Raw genomic sequence first — 26,061 nt, forward strand, 5'->3', positions numbered from 1 at the left:
TTAGTAATGAGACCACTTTTACAAGTAGTTTATTAGACGTGAGCCAGTATATTACTTATTTTACAAATCCGGTCATTAATAACCAAAGAAAAGCGCCATTGCTCGTGTACTGGTTGTGACGGCTTCTCTTCAGCATGATGCAGTACAGTCTCTTCCAATTCGAGTTTGTGGCGTCCACATGGAGCAACAGTTACGCCAGCTTACGGTGAAGGTACCCCTTTGTCGAAGCCGTTGCTTAATGCTCGCGGAAAGGGTACACTATGGAGTCTGACGTAGTGGATAACGATCTTGATGAAGGCGACGAGCAGCTCTTCCATTACCGTGAGCTTCGGCATACAGAAAGATCATTTCGGTGTATATTGAAAACTTGTACTCGGCCATTTTGCTCTAACACTCAGACATGTGGATGAGGCTCGAACCAGGTCAGAGGGGTAGGATACACGTCAACTGACATCTGGCTACCCTGATGCATGCCTGCGTAGCACACTTGTATTCAAATGCCTGTACGTTTCCGGACGTGACTTTTAGTTCACTCCCCTCTGCAAGTTTTAGAGCTCTACTTGCTTACTCCTTGGCGCTACAGACCTTTTAGGGCCTTGGCCTCCCAGACAATCTCTGCCCACTCTTCTCTGCTGGCTGCCTTCGCTCTCCATCTTCTTACTCCCATCTTTCTCCTCCTTCACATTGCCTAACCACCTGGTCCTTGGTCTGCCCCTTATACGACCTCCACCGTGTTTTCCTTTCAATTCCTTCTTGATTGTGCTGTTCACCATTCTTTCTAAATGTCCCAGCCAACTCTTTATTTCTGTCACGATATCTGCTTTGTTGTAAAACTCTCTGATCTCCTTATTTATGATTCTCCAAAAACGCCTGTCATTTACTGGCCCGTAGATTTTCCTAAGTATCTTCCTTTCCCATCTCAGCAACAACTTATCTTTCGCGTCATAGTCCAGGTCTCCGAACCATACACCACCACAGGTCTCACTGCTGTACGATACACAGTCTGCGTCAGATTCCTACTAAGACTCCTTGCTTTAAACACTTTAACCAGTGCAAAGTAGCTCTGTTACTAGCTGCAATCCTCGCATGTATTTCTTCTCTCATACCATTATTCTCAGTTACCAGTGACCCAAGATATTTAAAGCTCTCAAAGCGTTCATATTGTTTTCCGTTCAAAGTCATGCTTCTTTCTCCTTCAACATATTTCCTAGATGATAACTTTGGTCTTTGACTGATTGTCAGACCCATCTCCGCACCATATCTTTCTCCCTTTTCAAGCTTTTCTTCCAAATTCTGTTTCCTCCTGGATAACAAATCAGTATCGCCGGCATGTGCAAGCTCCTGAGTCACTCTATTAAACAGTGTTCCGCCGGGGTTGTTGCTTTGTCTTTCGCATCGTACTATCAAAAGCGACATTGAACAATAGTGGAGAGCACATCACCCTGCCGCAATCCTTGGTTAACTTCAAATGCCTTTTCTAAAGTGCCCTCGGTCTTTACTTTGCAGCCGGCCGGGGTGGCCAAGCGGTTAAAGGCGCTACAGTCTGGAACCGCGCGACCGCTGCGGTCGCAGGTTCGAATCCTGCCTCGGGCATGGATGTGTGTGATGTCCTTAGGTTAGTTAGGTTTAAGTAGTTCTAAGTTCTAGGGGACTTATGACCATAGAAGTTAAGTCCCATAGTGCTCAGAGCCATTTGAACCATTTTTTCTTTACTTTGCATATTGCTCTTCTCAAAGTCATTTGAACCAATCTTATCAGTTTGTTAGTGACGCCTACCTCTTGCATTGCGTTCCAAAGTTGATAGTATCATCAGTGAACAACTGGCAGACATCGATGTTATAACATTTTGTCAAGGACCTGTCTGATAGTGAAAATCTGATCTGTAGTGGATCTATTAGTTCTGAAAGCACACCGATAGTCTCCTAGGTACTCATCTACGTATGTTCTTAAGTTTTCGAACTTTGTAACGAGAATTTCCGAACACCCTATATAGTTTCGCATTTATGAACGTTGCTTCTGTTATGACCGATACGTGTATGGGATATGTACTAGGGTTTGGCCTGCAGCTGTAGATGTACCACCACCTCGCAAGCGGCGTTGTGTGTGTCGAGTGGCGACCCTATTACGTTGCCGCCATATGGAATCCGTCCGTCTGACCGGCGTTTGGCAACGGGATAATAGCCGCCGTCCGCGCCTGGCGCCGCGAAAACAGTTCGCGGAACAGCGGTCGGGTTTGTTTTGCCTCTCGCGGCCTCTTCCTGCCGCCCGTCTTCGAAGAATAGCGTGTTTATCTACGCCGCCTGCCAATCGGAGTTTCGCGCGAGTGCGCGCGCCTACACACACACACACACACACACACACACACACACACACACACACACACACACACGACAGCACTCGTGACTGGCTAAAATCGCGAATTAGCGCACGTCACTCCCCTGGCAGCGCGCGGCGCATGCATACGTCGTACGTCTCATGCTGACGCGTTACGCTGCACCTTCTGAGGCAGGATTTGCATCCAACTGCACGTTTTCTAGGTGAAACCTTTTCGATAGGTACTCACTAAGAACAGTAGTTTCAAAACAGATGGGTCCACAGCTTTAAGCAATAAATTGTTAAACATTGTTAACGAATAGCCGGCCCATTGACAATGTCATTCACTGTAGTCCACGACCGTTTTCGGATTTTATGTTGAAGTAAATTTCTGGTGGAATCTGGAACTGACCTTTTAAATGCGTGACAGAACGGATATGAAATTCTCACGGTCCTAAATCCTCCATTCAGTGGCAATTACAGGGCTATTACAAATGATTGAAGCGATTTCATAAATTCACTGTAGCTCCATTCATTGACATATGGTCACGACACACTACAGATACGTAAAAAAATTCATAAAGTTTTGTTCGGCTGAAGCCGCACTTCAGGTTTCTGCCGCCAGAGCGCTCGAGAGCGCAGTGAGGCAAAATGGCAACAGGAGCCGAGAAAGCGTATGTCGTGCTTGAAATGCACTCACATCAGTCAGTCATAACAGTGCAACGACACTTCAGGACGAAGTTCAACCAAGATCCACTAACTGCTAACTCCATTCGGCGATGGTATGCGCAGTTTAAAGCTTCTGGATGCCTCTGTAAGGGGAAATCAACGGGTCGGCCTGCAGTGAGCGAAGAAACGGTTGAACGCGTGTGGGCAAGTTTCACGCGTAGCCCGCGAAGTCGACGAATAAAGCAAGCAGGGAGCTAAACGTACCACAGCCGACGGTCAACAGGATGGCGCTCCACCGCACTTCCATCATGATGTTCGGCATTTCTTAAACAGGAGATTGGAAAACCGATGGATCGGTCGTGGTGGAGATCATGATCAGCAATTCATGTCATGGCCTCCACGCTCTCCCGACTTCACCCCATGCGATTTCTTTCTGTGGGGTTATGTGAAAGATTCAATGTTTAAACCTCCTCTACCAAGAAACGTGCCAGAACTGCGAGCTCGCATCAACGATGCTTTCGAACTCATTGATGGGGACATGCTGCGCCGAGTGTGGGAGGAACTTGATTATCGGCTTGATGTCTGCCGAATCACTAAAGGGGCACATATCGAACATTTGTGAATGCCTAAAAAAAACTTTTTGAATTTTTGTATGTGTGTGCAAAGCATTGTGAAAATATCTCAAATAATAAAGTTATTGTAGAGCTGTGAAATCGCTTCAATCATTTGTAATAACCCTGTACTAACGAATGAAGTGTCATACAAGGGTCTTGTTCGAACGATTCATGAGCATTGTTCATTAATCTGGGATCCTTGCCAGGTAGAACTGACTGGGTGGGAAGGAGGGGGAGGGAGAGGGGGAGAGGGGGGAGCTTTAAAGAAGAGGGGCGTTTCGTCACGGGTTTTAGTCGGCGGGAGAGCATTACAGAGATGATCAACAAACTAGTGGCAGACGTCACAAGAGAGGCGTCGTGCATCACGGGGAAGTTAACTAGCCAATTTTCGAGAGAGCACTTTCCGGAAGAAGGTGGACAAAGGCCATGACGATAAAATAAGAGGAGCTAATGCAGAGGCTTACCGACTATAATTTCTCACACAAGCCATTCGCCAGTGGAGCAGGGAGAGGGAGACCGGTTAAATTCAAATGGCTCTGAGCACTATGGGACTTAACTTCAGAGGTCATCAGTCCCCTAGAACTTAGAATTACTTAAACCTAACTAACCTAAGGACATCACACACATCCACGCCCGGGACAGGATTCGAACCTGCGACTGTAGCGGTCTCGCGGTTCCAGACTGTAGCGCCTAGAACCGCTCGGCCACCCCGGGCGGCGGAGGTCGGTTAGTGGTTCCAGATGTATCCTCCGCCTTACACCGTGAGGTGAGTTGCGCAGTACAATGTATACTCCTGGAAATGGAAAAAAGAACACATTGACACCGGTGTGTCAGACCCACCATACTTGCTCCGGACACTGCGAGAGGGCTGTACAAGCAATGATCACACGCACGGCACAGCGGACACACCAGGAACCGCGGTGTTGGCCGTCGAATGGCGCTAACTGCGCAACATTTGTGCACCGCCGCCGTCAGTGTCAGCCAGTTTGCCGTGGCGTACGGAGCTCCATCGCAGTCTTTAACACTGGTAGCATGCCGTGACAGCGTGGACGTGAACCGTATGTGCAGTTGACGGACTTTGAGCGAGGGCGTATAGTGGGCATGCGGGAGGCTGGGTGGACGTACCGCCGAATTGCTCAACACGTGGGGCGTGAGGTCTCCACAGTACTTCGATGTTGTCGCCAGTGGTCGGCGGAAGGTGCACGTGCCCGTCGACCTGGGACCGGACCGCAGCGACGCACGGATGCACGCCAAGACCGTAGGATCCTACGCAGTGCCGTAGGGGACCGCTCCGCCACTTCCCAGCAAATTAGGGACACTGTTGCTCCTGGGGTATCGGCGAGGACCATTCGCAACCGTCTCCATGAAGCTGGGCTACGGTCCCGCACACCGTTAGGCCGTCTTCCGCTCACGCCCCAACATCGTGCAGCCCGCCTCCAGTGGTGTCGCGACAGGCGTGAATGGAGGGACGAATGGAGACGTGTCGTCTTCAGCGATGAGAGTCGCTTCTGCCTTGGTGCCAATGATGGTCGTATGCGTGTTTGGCGCCGTGCAGGTGAGTGTCACAATCAGGACTCCATACGACCGAGGCACACAGGGCCAACACCCGGCATCATGGTGTGGGGAGCGATCTCCTACACTGGCCGTACGCCACTGGTGATCGTCGAGGGTACACTGAATAGTGCACGGTACATCCAAACCGTCATCGAACCCATCGTTCTACCATTCCTAGACCGGCAAGGGAACTTGCTGTTCCAACAGGACAATGCACGTCCGCATGTATCCCGTGCCACCCAACGTGCTCTAGAAGGTGTAAGTCAACTACCCTGGCCAGCAAGATCTCCGGATCTGTCCCCCATTGAGCATGTTTGGGACTGGATGAAGCGTCGTCTCACGCGGTCTGCACGTCCAGAACGAACGCTGGTCCAACTGAGGCGCCAAGTGGAAATGGCATGGCAAGCCGTTCCACAGGACTACATCCAGCATCTCTACGATCGTCTCCATGGGAGAATAGCAGCCTGCATTGCTGCGAAAGGTGGATATACACTGTACTAGTGCCGACATTGTGCATGCTCTGTTGCCTGTGTCTATGTGCCTGTGGTTCTGTCAGTGTGATCATGTGATGTATCTGACCCCAGGAATGTGTCAATAAAGTTTCCCCTTCCTGGGACAATGAATTCACGGTGTTCTTATTTCAATTTCCAGGAGTGTAGATCACCAGAGTCGTGGCGTCGTGTTGTTACGTTTCGACACGTCATTTTCAGGAGGATTTAGAGTAGTAAACTCGAAACTCTGCAACATGACAAGACTCCGCTGATAACCCGAGAAGATTTTGTCAGTTAAATTCGCCGCGGAAGCCTGCATTCTCATACAGATACTTAAATAGTCACATAATACAACATGGAAGAACTAAGTTTTCTTGTGTATTGTAAAATTTCAGCAATAAACAAAGAGAAAATATACTTTGCTTGTGCTGTGCTGAAGTAACATCAAAAGATCACGAAAATTCCCTGTATTCGAACTTGGCCCGCTAACGCTAGAGGATGAAACCTTTCCCTTGACCATCACGAGCCGTCCAGTGTAACTATTTTGGAATTCTATTAACTGTAAGGAAATGCATGCCCTGTTCGTTGGTAAAGCATGCTTTAAAATTTCGAATGCCCAAAACTAAATCATGGCAGCTCTTTTAAAGTATCAGAATGTGCAGATTCTAGAATTGACACGCCCATTCCTTCTACGACATTTTGGGCACTTTTAAATCTGCCCTGTTTTTACTTTCATAATGATGCTTTTCACGAGGCTTCAGCACAGTACAGTGTAAGCTCTTTTTTTCTTTTTCTGTTCTGGTACTGTACATGTGTGAACTTAGTTTTTGATGTCCTTTTATGTAACTATTTAAATATCCATTGCATCGTGCTTTTTGAGTTTCATATCCATTAGAAAAGCCTAAACCGGTCGTGGACTAGTTGAGCGGTTATGTGTTAATTCAGTATACAGTTGCGCAGCAGCGCTGTCCATACATGGGAAAACTGGTAGTTGTGTAACAAGGTAAATGCCATTTACGGCCGTTAGAATTTTTATTTGGGGCGATTGCAATTTCGAACATCGGTGTTCTTCAAGCGTAACAAAGTTTAAGAAAAGGAAATACACGTTTCATGTAAAGACTTCGAAACTGTGGATGCACATGAAACTAAGCATACAGGCATAAGCACAGCGGCTGTTCCGAACCTAAAAGGTGCGCAAGCTTGTTGCAGACGTTTAATCTGGCTATATTTTGTTTCACCGCCGCTGTCTCCCGAGCTATTAATTCCAAATATTTCTGGAGTCATTTTAGATAACTTCGTTCTGTTCTAACGCAGATTTGTATGAAAGTTTTCAGTAAATGCTAGTCTCTATATTTCTGCTACGACGAAAGATGCTAGTATCTTTTACGAACGGAACTGGCCGCGTCAATCCGGAGCCGCGCTGCTGCAACGGTCGCAGGTTCGAATCCTGCCTCGGGCATGGATGTGTGTGATGTCCTTAGGTTAGTTAGGTTTAAGTAGTTCTAAGTCTAGGGGACCGATGACCTCAGATTTTAAGTCCCATAGTGCTTACAAGGGAACCTCCCCATCGCACCCCCCTCAGATTTTGTTATAAGCTGGCACAGTGGATAGACCTTCAAACACTGAACACAGATCAATCGAGAAAACAGGAAGAAGTGGTGTCGAACTATTACAAAAATAAGCAAAATATGCAAACTGAGGTGTCCATGGGTAAGAGAGGCAGCATTAAGGAGAGTGTAAGCTCAGGAGCGCCATGGTCTCGTGGTTAGCGTGAGCAGCTGCGGAATGAAAGGTCTTCCGTCGAGTGAAAAGTTTACTTCCTTTATTTTCGCAAAGTTACGATCTGTCCGTTTGTTCATTGACGTCTCTGTTCACTGTAATAAGTTCAGTGTCTGGGTTTTGCGACCGCACCGTGAAACCGTGCGATTAGTAGACGAAAGAACGTGCCTCTCCAATGGGAACCGAAAACATTTGATCGCAAGGTCATAGGTCAACCGATTCCTCCACAGGAAAACACGTCTGATATATTATATACGACACTAGTGACGGCATGTGCGTCACATGACAGGAATATGTTGTCGACCCACCTAACTTGTACACTTGGCGAATGAGTAAAAAGATTCTTCTACCTTGCCCGATTTAGGTTTTCTTGTGGATGTGATAATCACTCCCAAAAAGTGATGAAAATATAAGAGTTTGTCACATAAACTGCAACAAATGAATTGTCTGAAAATAAAAAATTAAACTTTTCACCCGAGGGAAGATTGAACCAAGGACCTTCCGTTCCACAGCTGCTCACGCTAACCACGGGACCACGGCGCTTCTGAGCACACAGGATCCTTGATGCTTCCTATCTTACGCATGGACTACTCAGTTTGTATATTTTGCTTATTTTTTTCATAGTTCCACACAACTTCTTCCTGTTTTCTCGATTGATCTGTGTTCAGTTTTTCAAGGCCTATCCACTGTGCCAACTTATAACTAAATCTTAGGGGGGTGCGATGGGGAGGTTCCCTTGTTAGAGCCATTTGAACGAACGAAACTATAGGAAATTCTATAAGGTTATTTCTCCAAACAAAATTTGCTGCTAACAGTCGCTTAATGAATATAGTTTTGTTTTGATAACCACGACATATTGAGTATTTCTAATTTTCAGGTACTTATTACATATTTATGTATGGTCATCTTTCTGTGTACAATTTTCGAGAGATGAAAAATTTTACTTGTAGTCTTTGACTGTAAAGCGAATAACAAACCATAGTTCATTACTAAAAGCTATGTAACTCTGTGATTAAACTGCGGTATTACGTATTTACTTACTATATAACACGTGTTTCACGCTGGAGTACCTAGCTCCGGCTCGATACTCTTTTCGACAAAGGTTCCTTAAAGAAAGAAAACTGGTAACACCAAAAATTATTCTCGAAATTAGTCGTTCTTAAAACGTGTGTAGCTGGTCATTGGGATTGTGGCACTGACGAAAGTCAGCATCTACATGATTACTCTGCAATTCACAGTTAAACGCCTGGCAGAAGATTGGTCGAACCACTTGAGGCTACTTCCCTACCGTTCCACTCTCGAAAAGCGCGCCGGAAAAACGAACTAATAAATCTTTCCGTGCGAGCTCTGATTTCTCTTGATTTAGTACAATGATCATTTCTCCCTACGTAGGTCGGCACCAACAAAATATTTTCATACTCTGAGGAGAAACTTGATGATAGAAATCTTATGGCAAGGTCCTGCCGCAGCGAAAAAGGCCTTTGTGCTAATAGCTGCCACCCCAACTCGTGTAACATATCCGTGGCACTTTCTCCCATATTTCTCGATAATAAAAAACGAGCTGCCCTTGTTAGAACCCTCCCTATGTCCTCCGTCAATCCTATCTGATGCGGATCCCACACAGCACAGAAACACTCCAAAAGATGCCGGCCAAGCGTAATGTAAGCAGTCTCTTTAGTATACCTGTTAAGTTTTGTAAGTGTTGTACAATAAATCGGAGTCTTTCTTTTGCTTTCCCCACAACATTTTTTTGAGAGATCGTAACACTTCGTAATTGTAATCCCTAAGTATTTAGTTGACATCCCAGCATTTAAATTTGTGTGATTTATCGTGTAACTGAAATTTAGCAAATTCTTTTTAGTGTTCATGTGGATGACCACATTTTTCATGATTTGGAGTCAGTTGCCACTTTTGCACCATACCGATATGTTTTCTAAATCATTTTGGACTGATGACCTCAGCAGTTAAGTCCCATCATGCTCAGAGCCATTTGAACCATCTAAATCATTTTGTAATTCGTTTTGATCGTCTGATGTCTTTACGTGACTGTAAATGACAGCATCATCTGTGAACAAACTAAGAAGGCTACTCAGATGGCCTCTTAAATTGTTTATGTAGCTCAGGAACAACAGAGGGTCCATGCCACATTGGGGACGCCAGATATTACTTCTGTTTTATTCGATAAATTTCCATCAGTTATCACGAACTGTGACCTTTGAGAGGAAGTCACTAACTCCGTCACACGACCGAGACGATTCTCCATAGGCATGCAGCTTAATTAGAAGTCGCTTGTGAGGAACGGTGTCAAAAGCCTTCTGGAAATCTAAAAATATGGAATCAATCTGACATCTCCTGTCGATAACAAACATTATTTCTTCGTGGGAATAAAGAGCTAGCTGTGTTTCACAAGTACTAATTTTCTGAATTCGTGTTGGCTGTTAGTAAATAAAATGTTTTCTTCTAAGTGATTACTAATGTTAGAGACAGTGTACGCTCCAGAATCCAACTGCAAATCGACATTAGTGATACAGGTCTGTAATTCTACGGTTCCACCTGTTTCCTTTCTTGGGTATTGGTGTGACTTGGGCAACTTTCCAGTCTTCAGATACGGATCTTCTTACGAGCGAGCAGTTGTATATGATTGCTAAGTATGGGAATTTGGAGGACTTAAGATCAAATAAGGCAGAGGGGATAGATAATTCCATCAGAATTTCTAAAATCGGTGGGGAGTGGCAATAAAACGACTATTCACGTTGATGTGTAGAATGTATGAGTCTGGCGACATACCATCAGACTTTCAGAAAAGCATCATCCACACAATTCCGAAGACGGCAAGAGCTGACAAGTGCGAGAATTATCGCACAATCAGCCTAACAGCTCATGCATCCAAGTTGCTTACAAAAATAATATACAGAATAATGGAAAAGAAAATTGAGAATGCGCTAGGTGACGATCAGTTTGGCTTTAGGAAAGCTAAAGGCACGAGAGAGGTAATTCTGACGTTGCGATTAATAATGGAAGCAAAATTAAATAAAAACAAAGACACTTTTATAGGATTTGTCGACCTGGAAAAAGCGTCCGACAATGTAAAATGGCGCAAGATGTTCGAAATTCTGAGGAAAAATATAGGGGTAAGCTATAGGGAGAGACGGGTCATATACAATATGTAAAACAGCGAAGAGGGAATAATAAAAGTGTACGACCAAGAACGAAGTGCTCTTATTAAAAAGGGTGTAAGACTAGGATGTAGTTTGTCGCCCCCTACTGTTCAATCTGTACATCGAGAAGCAATGATGGAAATAAAAGAAAGGTTTAGTAGTGGAATTAAAAATTAAAGGTGAAAGGATATCAATGATAATATTCGCTCATCCCATTGCTATCCTGAGTGAAAGTGAAGAAGAATTACATGACCTGCTGAATGGAATGAACAGTCTAATGAGTACAGAGTATGGATTGAGAGTAAATCGAAGAAAGACGAAGGTATTGAGAAGTAGTAGAAATGAGAACAGCGAGAAAGTTACCAGGATTGATGGTCACCAAGTAGATGAAGTTAAGGAATTCTTCTACTTAGGCAGTAAAAAACGAGTGACGTACGGAGCAAGGACAACATCCTGGCCAAAAGAAGTCTACTAATACAAATATCGGCCTTAATTTGAGCAAAAAAGTTGTGAGAATGTACGTCTGGAGTACAGCATTGTATGGTAGTGAAACATGGACAGTGGGAAAATCGGAACAGAAGAGAATCGAAGCATTTGAGATGTGGTGCTACACACGAATGTTGAAAACTAGGTGGACTGATAAGGTAAGAAATGAGGTTCTGTGCAGAATCGGAGAGGAAAGGAATGTGTGGAAAACACTGATAAGAAAAAGGAACAGGATGATACGACATCTGATAAGACATGAGAGAACGACTTCCATGGTGCTAGAGGGAGCTGTAGAAGGCAAAAACTGTAGAGGAAGACAGCGATTGGAATACATCCAGCAAATAACTGAGGACGTAGGTTGCAAGTGCTACTCTGAGATGAAGAGGTTGGCACAGGAAAGGAATTCGTGGCGGGCCGCATCAAACCAGTCAGTAGACTGATGACCGAAAAAATGTATGGAACTATTGTACCACTATGCTGTGAAAGGAACGTGACTGGTATACAATCTGGACCCGAAGTCTCGCTTATTAATGTTTTAAGCAGCTTCGCTACACCGAGGATACCTACTTTCTTAGTCACTCATGTTGGCAGTTTGTTCTTGACTCGAAATAGTTAAAACTATGCAGAATGTGCTGCTTTATGCACAGAAAAAGACTGCGATGTTAGAAGCCTACAGGCTTTCGTGACGGTTGCCATTGAGGTAAAATATTTTGGGTGGTTAGGCCACGTTACGTTCCTCTTCAAACTACTTGAAAACTCGACATTTCGATCCAACTACCGCTTGACTGCGCAGCCAAGTGCAATATCATTTTGTTGGTCTAATTACGTCAGGTAATTCCTGAATTTGTGCGCATGGCACTTAAGAACAATGCATTATACACCACTGTGAAAGACAGTGCTTACATCAGTTGGTTTACATCTTGTGTAATAAGAGTTAAGCGTAGTCGAATGTTAGTAAACAAGTTGTTAAACCAAGCACGCCTTACCGCTGTCTTCTGTGTTGTAGAGCCATAGTAAAAACTTAAAATTACGTCTAAGTAACAGCCTAACACAAGTTCTTATTTACGTGCTTAAAATGGCAACTATTTTCGCCAGCGCAATGATCCCAGGGAATAGCTGCAGTTCCTAGGAATCTGTACAGGGTGATTCTGGCAAATAGGGGCGAACTGTATGAAACGATTCCTGAGAACCAAGAAAGGTCATATGGACATGGCGGAAAATGCGTTCCATTGGAGGTAGGTAAGGTAGCCGACCGTGTGGAACATTTCCCTCAACTGCCAATGCTCCTAAAACTTACAAGGCGTCCAGGATTTATTACCTCCGAATTTGCCTCATTTGCACAGTGCTGAAAATTTTGTCATCCGTCCTGTTCATAAGTGAGGCTACCTTTACGATGGGCTCTATAGTCAACATTCACAACACCCACCTGTGAGGGTCGAAGAATCCTCATAGTATGGTGGCAGCGAAACGCTAACACCGTTTCGGCCTCTGTGTGTGGGCGGAAATTATTGGCGACCGCCTCGTGGGACCAGACAGTCTTCTAGGCGAGGCATATCTGCACTTCCTGCGGGTGATCCTGCCACCCCTTCGGGGAGAGGTGCATCTGATAGTATGAAGGGTGATGTGGCCACTAGATGATTCTGGTCAAGCTCAGTTGCGCATTTCCGTGCGGAGACATCTCGACAGGATTTACCCAGACAACACATCAAGACTGGATCGACGCCAACTGTTCGCTGACACCACACCATTGAAACAGGACGATCAGGAGGTTAGTGTTTAACGTCCCGTCGACTGTTAAGTCATTAGAGACGGAGCGCACGCTCCAATTTGGGAAGGGTAGAGAAGGAAATCGTCCGTGCCTCTCGAAGGATTCATCCCGGTATTTGCCTTAAGCGTTTTAGGGAAATCAGGGAAAACCTAAGTCAGGGTGGCCGGAAGAGGGGTTTGAACTATCGTCCTTCCGAATGCGAGTTTATTGTGCTAATAACTGCTATCTGTCTCGGTACCACTAAAATACTAGTACACGCCGATCAATTCCATTTTCCTGGTTTATTCTTCATCTACATGGATGCTCCGCAAATCACACTAAAGTGCCTCGCAGAGGGTTCATAGAACCACCTTCACAACAATTCTCTATTATTCCACACTGTCAGCGCGTGGAAAAAAAAACACGTCTTTCTGTACGGGCTCTGATTTCCCTTATTTTATGATGATATTTTCACCCTACGTATATCGGCGTCAACAAAATATTTTCGCATTCGGAAGAAATAGTTGCTGACTGAAACTTCGGGAATAGATTCCGCCGCAACGAAAAACGCCTCGTGTTTTAATGACGCCCACCCCAAATCCTGTATCATGTCACTCTCCTACTTTTCGATAATACAAAACTTGCTGCTCTTCTTTGAACTTTTCTCGATGTATTCCATTAATCCTATATTGTAAGAACTCCGTACCGCGCAGAAGTACTCCAAAGAGGACGGGGAAGCGTAGTGTAGGCAGTCTTTTCGGTAGATCTGTTGCGTCTTCAAAGTGTTCTGCCAGTAAAACGCAGTCTTTGATTTGCCTTCCCCACATCATTTCCTGTGTGTTCTTCCTAATTTAAATTGCTCGTAGCCGGCCGTTGTGGCCGAGCGGTTCTAGGCGCTTCAGTTCGGAATCGCGCTGCTGCTACGGTCGCAGGTTCGAATCCTGCCTCGGGCATGGATGTGTATGATGTCCTCAGGTTAGTTAGGTTTACGTAGTTCTACGTCTAAGGGGACTGATGACCTCAGCTGTTAGCTCCCATAGTGCTCAGAGCCATTTGAACCATTTTTCAATTGCTCGTAGCCGCGCTGGTTGGCCGCGCTGTTCGAGGCGCCATGTCACGGATTGAACGGCTCCTCCCGCCGGAGGTTCGAGTCCTCCCTCGGGCATGGGTGTGTGTGTTGTCCTTAGCATAAGTTATTTTAACTAGTATGTAAGTCTAGGGACCAATGACGTCAGCAGTTTGGTCCCTTAGGAATTCACACACATTGGAACATTTGAATTTCTCGTAATTGTAATTTCCATGTATTTAGCTGAATTTACGGCCGGTAGATTTGACTCATGCATCGTGTAACTGAAGATAGTGTTGTGGATTGGAAAGACAGCCAACCCACTATGAGGAAGCCGAAAGGAACGCGTTTAAGCTCACGCAGGCTGGCGTGAGGTCTGGAACAGGATACGGAAATGAGACTGGTAAAAAACGTACGTAGCTGCTGGAATACTTAACTTTAATCCATAATTGGTGAACATCGCTCTGGAGGGTACATGTTTTACAGCATCAATAGTAACTGGTAATGGCGCCTTGCTAGGTCGTAGCAAATGACGTAGCTGAAGGCTATGCTAACCATCGTCTCGGCAAATGAGAGCGTAATTTGTCAGTGAACCATCGCTAGCAAAGTCGGTTGTACAACTGGACGAGTGCTAGGAGTCTCTCTAGACCTGCCGTGTGGCGGCGCTCGGTCTGCAATCACTGATAGTGGCGACACGCGGGTCCGACGTATACTAACGGACCGCGGCCGATTTAAAGGCTACCACCTAGCAAGTGTGGTGTCTGGCGGTGACACCACATAAAGGACTCCTTTTAGCACTCGTATGGGTGACCTCACACTTTTCATTTTTTCGGGGTCAATTGCCAAATTTCGCACCATACAGATCTGTTCTAAGTCGTTTTCATCTTGTGGTGACTTCACTGGACGATAGATGACAGCATCATCTGCAAACAACCTAATGCGGCTGCCCAGATGGTCTCCTAAATAGTTGATGTAGACAAGGAACAGCAGAGGGCCTATAACAGTACCTTGGGGAACGCTAGAAATCACTTCTGTTTTACTCGATGACTGTCAATTACTACGAACTGTAACGTCTCTGACAGGAAATCACATAACTAAGACTATATTCCATAAGCATGCAATTTCACTAACCGCTTGTGTGGTACAATGTCGAAAGCGTTCTGAAAATCAGTCTAAAATCCTTTGTCAGTTGCACTCAATACTGTCCCACGTTTGCTTTTGAATCATTGGAACCTACACTGTCAAAAATCTTAACTGCGTGTTAAAGATGGTGTACCTCCGATGGGCCTCGTTTGCGGCGATATATCCATATGAGTTGTCCCCATTTAGCAAAATCACAGTCTGTATTAACCACCGGTGAATTTGAGTCTACCGTGGCTCGAAATGGGAAAATGCCCTTTACTTCTGGAAATATCTCACTGCTACATTTGTCTACACTAGAAGTATGACAAGGGCAGTGCTGCCGCAAAGGATCCTGCCACCTCCTTCCGCCTATATTGATCTAGAACGAAGGGCGATTGCTCTCTAATCGTTCTCCCTTGCCTTCCTGAACAATGAGCTACTGCTTTATTTCGGAACAAAGGGTGTTGCCTCCACCGCCAGCCCCCCCCCCCCCCCTCCGACCCCTCCAACATAGAGCAACTGACTTGTGTGTCAAATGACAAAAAAATTCAGAAAATGGTGGGAAATGTAAAATAGCCACGTTTCCCCCGTTAGTCTTCGAACACCATTGTGAAAGTAAGGAAGTTGTCCTAAGTGTAAATTGAATTGGTGGGAAATTGAAAAATTAAAGATTAGGCTTCGTCCTGCTGATGTCAAGCAATTCAGTTGAATTGGAATTCAGTTCAGTTTAACCAGAATGTAGTTCAGTTTCAGTTCAAAAATCGGGAGTCCACAAACCCTAAGTTTGTAAATGTTGCTAGATCAGCTGTCCATCTCTGATGTCAGACATTAAACAATGTAATACAGCCCTTTACAGCAACTTCGAAGCCCAAAAGCTCACTTCTGATAAGATTTAAATAAAAACTATAAAAAAATCACTTGGTGAGAAATTCTCTTATCCTCCGTTTAAAATGATGGGGAGCCCTCTGGTCGTCAGAATTAGTCCGCTTATCCCAACTTTAAAAACTGTGTAGCTCGCTGGTGGGACATGTATGGTTGTCAAACACTTGTTACGGTCGTATGTAGTGGGATTGGACTGGGCGAGAACTGTGAACTTTCATGTTCATTTACACAAATACAGCGCCGGTGGAGGGTGTTTGCCACGCCGGCCAGCACTGGGGCGAGCTTCCGCGGTTCCCGCATGTCGGAGGAAGTCGCACACCGCTGTTGCCGCGCCCTATCGCCACCTCCCCGCCAGCCGTCCTCAGCCGGCCACGACGAGTTGCGTTCAGAGTCGTCCACGGCTACTCTGGCACTTCCACAGACTCCAGCGCGTCACCGCCTCAGAAACTACGGCACGCCCAGTGTGCCACTACAGGGAGGTTGCCTTTACCTGCCAGTGGTTAGCGCTACGTCACTAGTTAGGAGTGCGGACCGATGTCAGTCGCCTATTGTACTCCGCAGGTTGTGCATCCTTGCCACAGGCGGCTGCATTATTTCGCAGTTAACAAACTGTAGACTTAGAGAAAGCTTTTGACAATGTTTACTGGAATACTCTTTCAAATTCTGAAGGTGGCAGGGGTAAAATACAGGGAGCGAAAGGCTATTTACAGTTTGTACAGAAACCAGATGGCAGTTATGAGTCGAGGGGCATGAAAGGGAAGCAGTGGTTGGGAAAGGAGTAAGACAGGGTTGTAGCCTCTCCCCGATGTTATTCAATCTGTATATTGAGCAAGCAGTAAAGGAAACAAAAGAAAAATTCGGAGTAGGTATTAAAATTCATGGAGAAGAAGTAAAAACCTTGAGGTTCGCCGATGACATTGTAATTCTGTCAGAGACAGCAAAGGACTTGGAAGAGCAGTTGAACGGAATGGACAGTGTCTTGAAAGGAGGATATAAGATGAACATCAACAAAAGTAAAACGAGGATAATGGAATGTAGTCAAATTAAGTCGGGTGATGCTGAGGGAATTAGATTAGGAAATGAGACACTTAAAGTAGTAAAGGAGTTTTGCTATTTAGGGAGTAAAATAACCGATGATGGTCGAAGTAGAGAGGATATAAAATGTAGACTGGCAATGGCAAGGAAAGCGTTTCTCAAGAAGAGGAATTTGTTAACATCGAGTATAGATTTAAGTGTGAGGAAGTCGTTTCTGAAAGTATTTGTATGGAGTGTAGCCATGTATGGAAATGAAACATGGACGATAACTAGTTTGGACAAAAAGAGAATAGAAGCTTTCGAAATGTGGTGCTACAGAAGAATGCTGAAGATAAGGTGGGTAGATCACGTAACTAATGAGGAGGTATTGAATAGGATTGGGGAGAAGAGAAGTTTGTGGCACAACTTGACTAGAAGAAGGGATCGGTTGGTAGGACATGTTTTGAGGCATCAAGGGATCACAAATTTAGCATTGGAGGGCAGTGTGGAGGGTAAAAATCGTAGAGGGAGACTAAGAGATGAATACACTAAGCAGATTCAGAAGGATGTAGGTTGCAGTAGATACTGGGAGATGAAGAAGCTTGCACAGGATAGAGTAGCATGGAGAGCTACATCAAACCAGTCTCAGGACTGAAGACAACAACAACAACAACAAACTGTGCGGCGTCGTATTGTACTGCGCGCTAAGCCTCCTCGGTTACCACTGTTGCGGCCCTCACTCAGCGATCCCGTCTGCACCGGTATACTCGGTACAATAACGCCACGATGAGTGTCCCGGCATGCGGAACGTTCCAACACGGAATCCCACTTAACATGCGCTTACAATGACGCATTCCTGAGGCCTTAACCACGACTCAGTTTCAGAAGTAAGCGACACGCTATTGTGCTGCGCCAACTGGTTTCTCCGTCCAGGGACTGGGTGTTGTCCTCATGCCGGCACGGTAGCTCAGTTCGGTCAGAGGGTTAGTCGTCCTCTGCAACTTAAGTGGGTGTCATGGTACGTCCGCCCCGAGCAAATAAAACGAACAAAATGAGATTAAAAAAAAGTGGTTAGCGTTGTTGCCTCTGGACACCGGATCCCGGGTTCCATTCTCGACCGGGTGTTGTCATTCGGAAAAACGGTGAGACTGGACAGTGAAAAGATTGGGAATTTGTACGAGTGCTGATAACAGCGTCGTTCTGCGCCTCAAAAACTAATAATAAGAATCTTTATTATTACGGTCGTGCGCAGACAGATAGCCGACCTTACGTGTCTGGGCATATAGACCTTCTTTCCGCGAAACATTAATGCGACAGTTTACGGAACGTGCGATTGCGACGATGATTTAATGCTACTGTCATTAGTCAAACGGATTTTCGTTGTAGGTACGCGTTGATTGGAGCTTACTTGGGTGGGTACCGGCAAGATTTATACTTTGTTCAACTGCGCGACGGCAGGTTCAGTATTACCTCAAAAAACAGGTCGAATGCGCGCGACTGTTTTGTTTACTATGCGGTAATGTTTGCAAAAATGGTTCAGATGGCTCTGAGCACTTTGGGACTTAACTGCAGTGGTCATCAGTCCCCTAGAACTTAGAACTACTTAAACCTAACTAACCAAAGGACATCATACACATCCATGCCCGAGGCAGGCTTCGAACTGCGACCGTAGCGCTCGCGCGGTTCCAGACTGTAGCGCCTAGAACCGCTCGGCCACTCCGGCCGGCGCTAATGTTTGCAATGAACTGTTCTTTTTCATTAATCACTTTTTCTGAGGACTGCGCTGTGTGTGCCAGTATGTGACTAGTAAGTTGGAATTGCATTGTAAAGTTTCTGTGGCGCATATGACAAGTGAAAGGGGGGGGGCATTAGTTGATCAGTCTTCTAAGAAATAAATTTCGGAAAGGTAAACACAATGTGGAGTAGCGTGGAGGAGCACAGCAAAAGCCTGTAAATCACGTGTTTATTTAAAACATTCTTCAATCCACATTCTGTTTACTAATGAAGTCAGAACCATGAAGCCAGTCATAACTTAGACAGTTTATAATAGTGTATTACTGAATTTTGAGACCTTTATAATTAATTCTTAAAGTAGTTGCCTCCAATGAACTATTTCCAGTCAGGTTGTTACTGACATTAAAAAGTATATATTTTTGTCGGACCATGACCAGAAGCTCCATTCTGCCGCCATTACGAAAAACTTTAAATGAAGTTTACAGTGTTTTCCAGCAAATGAATATTTAAAGTGTAAGGAAAGAGGATGCGCTTCCCCTCAACGACCCTAGCTATAAATCGTGTGCCTCTCATCTGATAATAATTTACGACTGCTTTGTGGCAGTGACAAAATTTTTGTTGGCAGTACGTTACACTACTGCTGCAAATGTTTTTGAGTCATTTACAATTCATGTTTCAAACAATGGTCAGTACATCGCCCTTTTGTACCGGTCCCTAGTCCGTTCGAATCTCGACTACAGGTGCTTTGTTTATGCGTCTCTCCACGCTCATCCCTCTTATGCCATCTCAACACTATCCACCATCATGGCATCCGTTTGGCCACGGGTGCCTTTTACACCAGCCCGGTTGTGAGAGTCTGTATGCTGAAGCTGCTGAACTACCACCGTCCTACCGCTGTGACTTTCTCCTCAGCAGGTATGCATGCCGTTTGCCTGCCATGCGTGGCCACTCCTACTGTGCCTCCTTCTTTGGTGATTCCTTTGATCGTCAGTATGGGGCTCGTCACTGTCCTTTGTTACCACTTGGAGTCCGCTTTCGCCACTTCCTTTGGCGACTTAACACTACCTTCAACTTTCCCAGTGAATGTGAACCCTTCACCACGTTGGCTTCGTTAGGCGGCCTGAGTTAACCTTGGCCTTCATCGTTTCCTAAGGACACTACTCCGATACTGATACGTCTATCAATGGAAAATCCAGAACTGTAAACTTCGGAGGCCAATGGGTGAAAGTTTGATGCTGCAGCACATCACCGTGCAGCCGGCAAGTATAGTAAACAAGCTACATGCCAATACTGGAGCATAAAGTCTTTGCTAATTTCATTCTGTGTACTCAACTGGACAGTAACTATGCCTTGATGACAGGCACATGAACAATATATGCAGAAGTCAGCATTTTATGAAGTTGGTTGTATGGGAATGATGTCACTATTCAACGATGTTGCCAGGAATGGGTGAACTGTGACAGAACACAGCATTAAGAAGGAACTGATCGACCTAGAGAGATGACAGAACATGAGTCCCTGCTACGATCCAACCAGCAACTGGTGCTTCAGTGATTACAAGGATCAATAATAGGCAGTCACAGAAAGGGTGATGAGCTCACAGCACCCCTTGTACCGTCCACTACTGACCTCTGTACACCAACAAGCCCACTTGCAATGGTGTTAGCCACATTCAGCCTCGAATCTCATTGACTGGAGTAGAAGTGTCTTCCGTGATGAATCCTGCTTTTAACTGAGCCCTGATGACCAGCAAAGACGTGTCTGGAGATGCCCTGAACAACGGTGGGACACCAACCTGGACAGTTGCCCACCATACATCACGACAACCAGGAGTCATGGTTTGGGATACCATTTCACTTCGCAGCAGGACTCCTTTGGTTTGTCATCCACAGCATCCTTACAGCACAGCGGTACATTGACGATCCCTGGAGGCACCACCTTATCGTAGCACTGTCCGTGCGGGTGGGATCAATTGTACCTTTGTCTACGCTGATGGCTCTCGGACTACCCGTGGGGTCGGGTGTGACTTTCGATATCGGCTTCCGGCACACTCCTCAGTATTTACAGCCGAGCTCTTCGCCTTGTATCAGGCCAGGGAGTACATCCGGCGACACAGCCCTTTCCAATTGCCGTCTGGTCGGACTCACTCCGTGCACTGCAAAGCCTATATGCGCCGTACACTGTCCATCCCTTAGTGCAGTCGGTCCAGGAAAACTGTCAACTGCTCACTCTTGATGGAGCCAGTGTGATGTTTGTGTGCGTCATGTCGGTCTGCCAGGAAGCGAGGCTACTCACGCTGCTGCCAAGGCTGCAAGTCCTCGTACCTCAGCCCGCTAGTTCCTATGTTCCCTCCGATGATCTCTGCGTTGCCGTCTGTCAGGAGGCGGTGTCCCTTTGGCATCGCCAGTGATCTTCACGGGAATAAACTTCGGCTTATTCGCCCTCTCCCAGCGCCTTGGACGACCTCTTCTCGGCCCTCCCGCCGGGAGGAATTTTAACTCGGCTGAGTAAAAGCGGCAACAGAGGCGGCTTAGCGCGCAGTGCAATACGCTGCCACACAGTTTATATGTGCGAAATAATGTAGCCGCCTGTGCTGCAATAGGCAACGGACAACTATCCGCCTTCCTGACTGATGACTTGATGCTGCAGGTAAAGCAGCTTCTCTGTCGAAGGGCCCAGCATTTATGAGAATAAAGGCTCAAGTTCATGCTTCTCCCAATCCTACCCCACTACATATGACAGTAGTGTTGACAACCACACATCTTGCACCAGCGCGCTATGTACGAGGTGTTCAAAAAGTCTCTCCGCAGTGCCGTATGATCGTTAGCCGCGTGTGCCATATGCCGCAGTGAATATACAGAAATGAAACTCAGTGAAACACAGGTAATTAATTTATTGAATATTCATTTTTACTTAAAAATATTCACATTAAATCTTGAAAGTGTCCCCCTGTTGTTGAATACATAATTCAATTCGTGTAATCATGTTTCCAAACACAAGCTGTAACATTTCTTCTATAACAGAAAGTGAAAGTGGATATTGCAGTTTTCAATTCATCGATGGATTTTGGACGGTTTTTATAGACAGTTGCTATTGCTGGACCCCAGAAGAAAAAGTCCGATGGTCTTAGGTCAGGCGATCGTGGAGGCCAAAGTCCCTGTGAAATTATGCGATCACCAAAAACATCAACAAGCAGTGACAGTGAAACACGAGCTGTATGCGCGGTTGCACCACCTTGTTGAAAATAACCGTTCAGTATTTCACTTAACACAAGTTCTCTTATGAGTGGGTACAGAATATCACTGCAGTATGGTTGTGAGTTTATTGTATCGTTGAGAAACCCAGGCAGGCGAACAATCATACGGCACTGCGGAGAGTTTTTGAACACCCCGTAGTTTTCTAAAGTTAGGATAAGCGGCCTAATTCTCACAATCAGTGTGTGTCCCGTGATTTTAAACTTACGGTGCCGGTAAGTAAATTTCTCACCATTCTAACCTTGCAAGATGTGAATTTTGAATTTTCCCGCCATATAAAACTGAAAAGCGAGCTTTTAGTTTTCTATTTAACGTAAATGGGGTGGGTTAAATTGTGACAACAGAGGAATAATTGTTTAAACTTTGGACAGCTGGAGTAGCAACATTTTTAAACTTACGATTTGTGGGTTCCCAATTTTCAAGCTAAACTGATGGGTTCACATCATTAGGAAAATGGCCTATCTTGAAAAATTCGAATTTCCCGTCAGTTTACATGTAGGACAAGTATCTTAATTGTACAGTAACGTCGTAGGGCTTGGGGGAAGCCCAGTCAGTTTTGAATTTCCCCAATTTTTTGAATTTGCTGCGATTTTATAAATACGGCTATTGGGTTATCAGAGGGGTGGGAGAAGGGGAAAAATACACATCGTTCCAGAACAATAGAGGGGAGAATAATATAGTTTGTTCCAGAACAATAGAGGGAGGAGCGACATGGAAAACTACAGCATTTTGTTCATGATCAACAAGTGGCATTAGAGAACAATACTCCTTTGTTGAAGAACAATAGCGGTGCAGGGGAAGTGATAGCGGCATCATTTGTGCCGCAACTGTCCTAGTTATACTGTTTGTACGTACGTTCTTGTCTTTGCGACTAGTTTCGGAGTGGGAGCCCCATTCTCAGGTGCTCATTCTGTAATCAGGCAAATTGTCAAGCGGAGTGGTCTGTGGCCATCGACGATGCGTTCCAGTTTGTCAGCTTGACTGACGACATGGGTGAGCGCTTGAGAACGAGGCTGCGACCCAGCAACTAGTCGCGAAGACATGAATACAAACACACATTAAAAACAGCACCTCATGTTTATAGACTCAAACGCGTTTTGCCCTTCCTCTGTATACAGGGTGAGTCACCTAACGTTACCGAATACTGACGAACCGATTCCACAGACCGAACGTGAGGAGAGGGGCTAGTGTAATTGTTTAATACAAACCATACAAAAACGCACGGAAGTATGTTTTTTAACACAAACCTACGTTTTTTTAAATGGAACCACGTTAGTTTTGTTAGCACATCTGAACATATAAACAAATACGTAATCAGTGCCGTTTGTTGCATTGTAAAATGTTAATTACATCCGGAGATATTGTAACCTAAAGTTGACGCTTGAAACCTCCGACGTTCAGTTGCGTGTTGTAACAAACACGGGCCACGGTCGGCGAGCAGCATCTGCAGGGACACGTTTACGATGACGACCGTGTTTACGAGTGTGGCTGTAGTGCACTGTTGTGGTTTGGTCTAGCTGTCGCAGTGTCCGCATGTAGCGCTTGCTGCTTTTGTTATTCTGCATTCGTCTCTGCACGCAGACCAACTGTAGTACACCGTGTTACCAGATGTCTGTGATAGTGTAGTGTTGTAGGAACTGTGACCATGGTGTATTCGAACTCTGAAAAGGCGGAGATGATACTCATCTATGGCGAGTGTCGACGAAATGCAGCTGAAGCCTGCAGGGTGTATGCAGAACGGTACCCGGACAGAGAGCATCCAACGTGCCGCACATTGCAAAACATCTACCGCCAACTGTATGCAACAGGTATGGTCGTAGCACGCAAACGGGTCCGTAACAGGCCCGTCACAGGAGAAGCGGGTGCAGTTGATGTGTTAGCTGCTGTTGCCATGAACCCACACATGAGTACACGGGACATTGCGTGAGCCGGTGGACTGAGTCAAAGTAGTGTCATGCGCATACTGCATCGTCACCGCTTTCACCAGTTTCATGTGTCGCTACATCAGCAATTACATGGTGATGACTTTAATCATCGAGTGCAATTCTGTCAATGGGCATTAACAGAGAATGCGTTGCAGTTCTACCTGTTTACCGATGAAGCGGGTTTCACAAACCACGGGGCAGTGAATCTACGGAACATGCATTACTGGTCCGTGGACAATCCTCGCTGGCTCAGACAGGTAGAGCGACAGCGACCGTGGACTGTAAATGTATGGTACGGAATCATTGGCGACCACCTCATTGGTCCTCACTTCATTGCAGGGGCCCAAACAGCTGCAACATACATCGCGTTTCTACAGAATGATCTGCCAACGTTGCTCGAAAATGTCCCACTGGAAACGCGTCGACGTATGTGGTATCAACATGATGGTGCACCTGCACATTCCGCAATTAACACTAGGCTGTCCCTTGACAGGATGTTCGACGGGCGTTTCATAGGACGTGGAGGACGCATAAATTGGCCAGCCCATTCTCCTGATCTTACACCTCTGGACTTCTTTCTGTGGGGTACGTTAAAGGAGAATGTGTACCGTGATGTGCCTACAACCCCAGAGGATATGAAACAACGTATTGTGGCAGTCTGCGGCGACATTACACCAAGGATGTGCTAACAAAACTAACGGTGTCCCATTTAAAAAAACGTAGGTTTGTGTTAAAAAACATACTTCCGTGCATTTTTTTATGGTTTGTATTAACCAATTACACTAGCCCCTCTCCTCACGTTTGGTCTGTGGAATCGATTCGTCAGTATTTGATGTGGTTTACGAAATATATCCAGCGGTAATGTTAGGTGACTCACCCTGTATTCAAGGCATATTTAGTGGATTTAATCTGTAATTACATGTAGCAGTTAGAGATTCGAAACACGTCAGACCACTATTTTTATATGTATGTAATGGTGATTCGTTTGTCCTGTCGTAATGTGCGTTTCCTCTCGTCTGTCTGCAGGTTAGACCGGCACACTCTCACGAAAAATCGGTACATATTGACGGCAAGCTCTTGTTCCACAGTTTCCGTACCTTGTCATATCAGAGGTGAAATGTGTGTCAGCATTTAACAAACAAAATTTGAAATGTAGAAACTGCATTTACGTAATTTCGACAAATTAGTTAAAACGAATAAGAAAAATTTGTGGGAAAATACGAAAATATTAAGAGATTTTCGCGTCCTCATTAAAGATCCCTACGGGATAATTTTAACTCTCAAGTACGGGAAATCCCTCGGTAAGAGCCAATTGGTAGCCTTGGCAAAACATGCGAGTGGCGACACGTTTTCGTCAGTGGCGACACGTTTTCGTCAGTGGCGACGCGTTTTCGTCAGTGGCGACACGTTTTCGTCAGTGGCGACGCGTTTTCGTCAGTGGCGACACGTTTTCGTCAGTGGCGACACGTTTTCGTCAGTGGCGACGCGTTTTCGTCAGTGGCGACGCGTTTTCGTCAGTGGCGACGCGTTTTCGTCAGTGGCGACGCGTTTTCGTCAGTGGCGACGCGTTTTCGTCAGTGGCGACGCGTTTTCGTCAGTGGCGACGCGTTTTCGTCAGTGGCGACGCGTTTTCGTCAGTGGCGACGCGTTTTCGTCAGTGGCGACGCGTTTTCGTCAGTGGCGACGCGTTTTCGTCAGTGGCGACGCGTTTTCGTCAGTGGCGACGCGTTTTCGTCAGTGGCGACGCGTTTTCGTCAGTGGCGACGCGTTTTCGTCAGTGGCGACGCGTTTTCGTCAGTGGCGACGCGTTTTCGTCAGTGGCGACGCGTTTTCGTCAGTGGCGACGCGTTTTCGTCAGTGGCGACGCGTTTTCGTCAGTGGCGACGCGTTTTCGTCAGTGGCGACGCGTTTTCGTCAGTGGCGACGCGTTTTCGTCAGTGGCGACGCGTTTTCGTCAGTGGCGACGCGTTTTCGTCAGTGGCGACGCGTTTCTTAGCCTTGTGGGATATTCATCACTTCTCAGTAAGGAACACCAGAGATTCGCAACAGCCCTACTACATGGCAGTGTGCGGTGACCCTCCGGCGAGCAGGCCTGGCGTCGCAGTATCGTGGCGCCGCTGCGCGCCCACCTGGGTCGGGTTTATTTTAATGGAGTGATTCCTCGTGACCGCCGGCGCGTTCTTGGGCGCCGCCCAGGTTGGCAGCGCGCGCCCGCTTCTTGTCTCATTTCGGCAGCTCAGTTTGACGGCCGCC

General features: G+C 46.0%; 1 protein-coding gene across 1 annotated transcript in view; it reads left to right on the top strand.

Annotated features, from left to right (window-relative positions):
- LOC126161322 (PRL-1 phosphatase) overlaps positions 1 to 26,061 on the top strand; it is a 656,036-nt gene that overhangs the window by 463,329 nt on the left and 166,646 nt on the right. The gene's annotated exons all lie outside the window — the stretch shown is intronic.

The sequence above is a fragment of the Schistocerca cancellata genome, chromosome 2, assembly GCF_023864275.1.
Source record: "Schistocerca cancellata isolate TAMUIC-IGC-003103 chromosome 2, iqSchCanc2.1, whole genome shotgun sequence".
Lineage (NCBI taxonomy): Eukaryota > Metazoa > Arthropoda > Insecta > Orthoptera > Acrididae > Schistocerca > Schistocerca cancellata.